At 39.3% G+C, this 6,679-nt stretch overlaps 1 protein-coding gene across 2 annotated transcripts in view; it reads left to right on the top strand.

Moving 5' to 3' along the window:
* The first annotated feature begins 5,014 nt into the window (after nt 1-5,014).
* The window catches only part of eps8a (epidermal growth factor receptor pathway substrate 8a), a 63,533-nt gene continuing 61,868 nt past the window's right edge, over nt 5,015-6,679 (top strand). For both annotated transcript variants that reach the window (XM_036577111.1, XM_036577113.1), the window contains exon 1: nt 5,015-5,252. The gene's annotated coding sequence lies outside the window, so the exon portion shown is untranslated. The remainder of the gene's footprint in view (nt 5,253-6,679) is intronic.

Raw genomic sequence — 6,679 nt, 5'->3', positions numbered from 1 at the left:
TAAAGCCACACTATGTAAGTTTTAGGGGTTTCGAGACCTCTCTGGTGGAAGTGTGTAAGTGCATGCAATGCACAGAAGAATGTTTGGTAGCAATGGTTGTGCTTTGGAAGCCTTTTCTGAGCGAATGAACCTGATGATTATGAGTGCATTGACAGAGTATTCAAAGAGAACTTAACAAAAGCATGAAAGACATGTAATCATATCTTAAACAGTATACTGATGATTTTGCATGTGAGACCTAAACATTGAGTTGGAGTCTGTGCGTATGACATTAATACATAAAGGTGTATGATGTGGTCAGAAAAACTTCCACAAGTCTTACCCGACACCTCAGACATTTAAATTATCATTTCAGGCTTTGCAGGGAGACTCAGTGCATAAACACAATATTTTATAATGTTTTTTTCTCCTGACTCAATTTTAAGAAAAACTAAAGTGCAGCTTTGTTTACACTCTTTTTCAGATCTTTTCTTAGTTTCAGAATTTAACATAAGACAGCCTGAGCAAATAAAGTACAGATTTTAAATGATTGTTTCATTTGTTGTGTGGAATTGAAAATATGAAAATAATTTTAATCAATTAATCTAAACAACCAGTCTGGATTACTGCCAGCCCTGCTGAATCTAAAGATTACTTAAAAAAAACTTTTCCAGCAATGTGAAGTAGGCTGAAAGATCCCAATAAGCACCACTCTATGCTGCGATCAAAAGAAAATCTGGAGGAGATCTAGAAGAAATAAAGTAATTGAAATATATCAGTCTGAAAAAGGTTACAAAGCCATTTCTAAGTCTCTTGGGCTCCAGCACACACAGTGAGAGCCATTCTCTCCAAATGGAGAAAAACTTGGGACAGTTGACTTTTCCCAGAAGTGGCCGGCCTACCAAAATTCCCCCAAGGGTACTGCAACAACTCATCTAGGAAGTCACAAAAACATCTAAGGACCCTCGGTCACCTCAGATAAGGTCAGCAGACGTGATTCTACCATTAGATAGAGACCGGGCAAAAATTGTATCCATGAGAAAGTTGCAGGGTTGCTAACCAAAAGGAGCATAAAGGCTTGTCTCACATTTGCCAGAAACACCTTGAACAACAGCTTAAAACACCTTGTCAAACATGGCGGTGTTAGAGCGATAGTGTGAGGATGCTTTGTTGTTTCAGGATCTGTGTGACTTGCCATTATTGACAGAACCATAAATTCTGCTCTCTACCAAAAAATTTTGCGAGGGTGAATAGAGTTAAAACTAAAAGTTAAAACAGTTTCTAACCATTTGATCAAGATCATCCTTTAATTTTGGAAAGTAGAAGAATGTATTTCACTAAAAAAGCTATAAAAACTATAAAAACTATAAAAACTTAAAACCTACCTATATAGCTCTTATAACAAACAAGTATTGGGCAGCAGGGTGTTAGTGTTACTGCTACTGAGTGCTGACTGATTTATATTACTGATACTGAGTGCTGACTGGTTTATATTACTGATACTGAGTGCTGACTGGTTTATATTACTGATACTGAGTGCTGACTGATTTATATTACTGATACTGAGTGCTGACTGATTTATATTACTGATACTGAGTGCTGACTGATTTACATTACTGATACTGAGTGCTGACTGGTTTACATTACTGATACTGAGTGCTGACTGATTTACATTACTGATATTGAGTGCTGGTAATTGATTGGCTGGTAAGTGGAGCAGGCCACTGGCTGAATGAAGCGGTTTTCGCTCACTGACGTCATGTACGTTATTCCGTTATGATGTCTTACAACTGGAGTTCAAATGTGCTCAGAAATATAACAATGGTGTTAAAATATTTTATGCTGTTGTGTGTTCATGAAATAGATGTATTCTATATAAAATGTTTAAGCATTTACAAACTATGATTTTGCTCAAACACTGAACCCATTCATTCTGGACGCGCTCGGGAGCGCCCTCTAGTGTCGGACAAACCTGGAAGCCAGTACTAAGCGGCAGTTCTCTGGCACAGTTTCGTGAGACTCGGTAAAATTAGATTGTTTTTGCATGTATGATTTCTTTCTTCAGTAGCCTCCGAATGATGGGAGTAAAATGTTGCTATGTGTAGATTATCATTATTTGTTACTAAGACGATCAGCTCTCTCTTGTTTTCGTGTTAAATTGTTGCCTTTTAACCTGTGAGCCGCTGAAAACACTGAGAGCTGATTAGGGAAATAACCGTCATCCATGTTCAAGCACGACACACGAAAATGAATCCGTATGATGCAGCGCAGCGCAGAAAATCTGGAGGAGATCTAGAAGAAATAAAGTAATTGAAATATATCAGTCTGAAAAAGGTTACAAAGCCATTTCTAAGTCTCTTGGGCTCCAGCACACACAGTGAGAGCCATTCTCTCCAAATGGAGAAAAACTTGGGACAGTTGACTTTTCCCAGAAGTGGCCGGCCTACCAAAATTCCCCCAAGGGTACTGCAACAACTCATCTAGGAAGTCACAAAAACATCTAAGGACCCTCTGTCACCTCAGATAAGGTCAGCAGACGTGATTCTACCATTAGATAGAGACCGGGCAAAAATTGTATCCATGAGAAAGTTGCAGGGTTGCTAACCAAAAGGAGCATAAAGGCTTGTCTCACATTTGCCAGAAACACCTTGAACAACAGCTTAAAACACCTTGTCAAACATGGCGGTGTTAGAGCGATAGTGTGAGGATGCTTTGTTGTTTCAGGATCTGTGTGACTTGCCATTATTGACAGAACCATAAATTCTGCTCTCTACCAAAAAATTTTGCGAGGGTGAATAGAGTTAAAACTAAAAGTTAAAACAGTTTCTAACCATTTGATCAAGATCATCCTTTAATTTTGGAAAGTAGAAGAATGTATTTCACTAAAAAAGCTATAAAAACTATAAAAACTATAAAAACTTAAAACCTACCTATATAGCTCTTATAACAAACAAGTATTGGGCAGCAGGGTGTTAGTGTTACTGCTACTGAGTGCTGACTGATTTATATTACTGATACTGAGTGCTGACTGGTTTATATTACTGATACTGAGTGCTGACTGATTTACATTACTGATACTGAGTGCTGACTGGTTTACATTACTGATACTGAGTGCTGACTGATTTACATTACTGATACTGAGTGCTGACTGATTTACATTACTGATACTGAGTGCTGACTGGTTTACATTACTGATACTGAGTGCTGACTGATTTACATTACTGATACTGAGTGCTGACTGGTTTATATTACTGATACTGAGTGCTGACTGGTTTATATTACTGATACTGAGTGCTGACTGATTTACATTACTGATACTGAGTGCTGACTGGTTTATATTACTGATACTGAGTGCTGATTGATTTACATTACTGATATTGAGCGCTGACTGATTTACATTACTAATACTGAGTGCTGACTGGTTTATATTACTGATACTGAGTGCTGACTGATTTACATTACTGATACTGAGTGCTGACTGATTTACATTACTGATACTGAGTGCTGACTGATTTACATTACTGATATTGAGTGCTGGTAATTGATTGGCTGGTAAGTGGAGCAGGCCACTGGCTGAATGAAGCGGTTTTCGCTCACTGACGTCATGTACGTTATTCCGTTATGATGTCTTACAACTGGAGTTCAAATGTGCTCAGAAATATAACAATGGTGTTAAAATATTTTATGCTGTTGTGTGTTCATGAAATAGATGTATTCTATATAAAATGTTTAAGCATTTACAAACTATGATTTTGCTCAAACACTGAACCCATTCATTCTGGACGCGCTCGGGAGCGCCCTCTAGTGTCGGACAAACCTGGAAGCCAGTACTAAGCGGCAGTTCTCTGGCACAGTTTCGTGAGACTCGGTAAAATTAGATTGTTTTTGCATGTATGATTTCTTTCTTCAGTAGCCTCCGAATGATGGGAGTAAAATGTTGCTATGTGTAGATTATCATTATTTGTTACTAAGACGATCAGCTCTCTCTTGTTTTCGTGTTAAATTGTTGCCTTTTAACCTGTGAGCCGCTGAAAACACTGAGAGCTGATTAGGGAAATAACCGTCATCCATGTTCAAGCACGACACACGAAAATGAATCCGTATGATGCAGCGCAGCCTTTTAGCAGATAAAACACACTTAATGGTGAGTCAGAGTTTGTAGAATGACCCTTGTTTTATAAGAGCTGTTGATGAGGGGTCTGAAGAGAAGATTTCTACTAGACGTTTTGACTTTGCTACTATTAGCAATAGTTTTGCTAAGGCAAAAATCTCAAGAGAGCAGTTCAGGTTTTAACTAGGCTATATTGCATTTGCATGTTGAAGTCAATGAACTGGATCATTCTTCAGCAGTTACATGTTTCTCCGTGTTTTATTCTCAGAGTGCCTGTTTTTGTCTGTTAAAATCACTCCTTGGTAACTGTGCCTTGATTTCTGAACTTACCACCCTTTTCACTGTTTTGTCACTGTTTTGTCACTGTGCATCGCTTACATGTCTAAACAAATTAGATTGTACACACTTGTCATCTTTATGTTTGAATTATTTCCACATATTGCTCCACTTAGATTAGGCAGTTTTGATGATTAGTGACTGTTTGTGTGAGGTTTTATATTTAAGTTAGCTATGATCTATCAGTCTGTTTCATAACACAGTGTAGTTTTCGTATTTGCTATAAGTTAAGTTCTTACTGAATAGGCCTTGTTGATCATATTTTTTCTTGGCTTTGATTTATTAGACGACATTAAAAAGACAGTCCAAAATAACGGAATGTAATCCGATTACATTACTTTAATATTGTAATTCTTTAAGTTAGAAATGCATTTTTAACAGGTAATCAGTAATGTGTAACGGAATGCATTTTGGAAGGTACCCTCCCAACCCCGTCAATGACGATGGTCATCAGCAATAGTAATACTTCTGGTGTGTAGTGTTCTTGGTCACCGCTAGAGGGCGTTGACGGCGCGCTGTGTGGCCAGGTGAGGCAGCGCGCTCTGCTCTGCTCTACCTCAAACCCATGAGAGTCGAGCTCATTCGCTCTTCATCCTTCGTGGTGACCGCCACGTCTGGACGGTCAAACTGACTTTTTCCAGTTTAAAATCGTACCAGACCTTTTTTTTTTGTATATACACATTTATATTTACTGTAAATGAAGCCTCGACTTCACTAGAGGACGCGTCGACGCTGATACTGACACCATACTCGTTTTTAACCATGAATTAACCGCTGTTTGAGCAAAGAAGCAACAGTGACAAGTTGGGAAATACATGCCTGTGAAGTAAGTACGCGTTTTTAAGTACTTCTTGAGGACATTTTAGTCTGTAACGCCTTGCTCGTTTATCGCATCTCATGTTTGCAGACCTCGGTGTAGCTTACGGCTACATAAGTCACATTTTCCACCAAATTGTTTCAAAACTACCTTAACATTCACGCGTTTCCCCCATGTCAGTTCGAATTAACTACCAAAACACATTCATATTTGAAATATGAAACTGTTTAGTGAGGTTCTGGCTGTTTTTACTGTGAGAAATTCGTCGTTTATGTGAATGCTTGCTAACAGCTGAACGGTGAGAACGGCTCTCACACACACCTGCCTAGTGGTAACTAGCACTTCGGTTGCCATAGCAGAAGGAGACTCGGGGACCAATGAGAACATTTCGTTTCGCACCTGTATTGCGACAAGTCCCGCCTTCTTTCCGTTCTGATTGGCTAGCGGTGTCGCGACATGTCCGCTCTCATTGGCTAGTAGGTCATACTCACAGGTACTCCGCCAACCAGTGGCCAGTCCAAATGCAGTAGCTGGGACGTTTCGGAAAACGGGTGTTAAACAAAACCATAATCGGCATATTCGTTCGCCATTGTTTGAGAACAGAGAGGTTTTTGAGGCTGTCGTTACGTCGGTTCTCTTTTGTTATGTCTCTTTTTGTTTCGTGTTATTTGGACATTTTTTGTCAACGATTACATTTTGTTGTTTTTGGTGATTTGCTGAGGTCAAATCCGTCAGGCACGTTCACGGAACTCACAGATTCCTCCAACGCGGCTGACTAGAAGTTCCAGAAAAATGTTCTGTGTGTGTAATAATAACCTACACTGTCTCCTCCTGTGAGTCTGTGTCTCGTCCATTGTGTCTCTCTGAAGCCTCTTGTGGGTTCTGCTCTCAGTGGCTCTGCAAGAAACAGCAATTTTGTTTCTCCAGCTTGAGAGAGATGTGGCTTTGATAGTGCACTTGGAAATGATTTCTCTCACAACCTTTTAGCACTTGAAATTTTTTTCCCTCTTCTTCAGACTTCAGATCACGGAAGGCTAATGATTTAAGCATCCTGCGAGGTGTGATGGACTAATTAATAACCCTTAGTAATTCATCTGTTCCGCCTTAGAAGCCAAAGTCCATGGGTTGCCATGTTAAATCTAGGTGCTGTTTGCTGCCACATTGTCTCACCTAAGCAGTTACCTTGTATTTTAAGTTCTCAATATTTCCACCTCTGTATTTAGAGGTCTTAATATCCGGTATTTGGGAAATATTTCTGATTTATGTAGAGGCATTAGTGTCATTCTTGTAATTGTATGGGGTACTACTAAGTGGTTAATACTTTTAATAAGTCTTTAGACCCATTAGATGATGTCTCTGGTGTTCTCTTAGTAATTGGTGTCATGTGCAGGTTGGGTCCCAATGGAAGGAGGTTAAATATGGAGCCAAGCCACACG

Source organism: Colossoma macropomum, unplaced genomic scaffold (genome assembly GCF_904425465.1).
Source record: "Colossoma macropomum unplaced genomic scaffold, Colossoma_macropomum, whole genome shotgun sequence".
NCBI classification, from domain to species: Eukaryota; Metazoa; Chordata; class Actinopteri; order Characiformes; family Serrasalmidae; genus Colossoma; species Colossoma macropomum.
The sequence above is the reverse complement of the archived record's forward strand: the minus strand, read 5'-3'. Positions and strand labels throughout refer to the sequence as shown.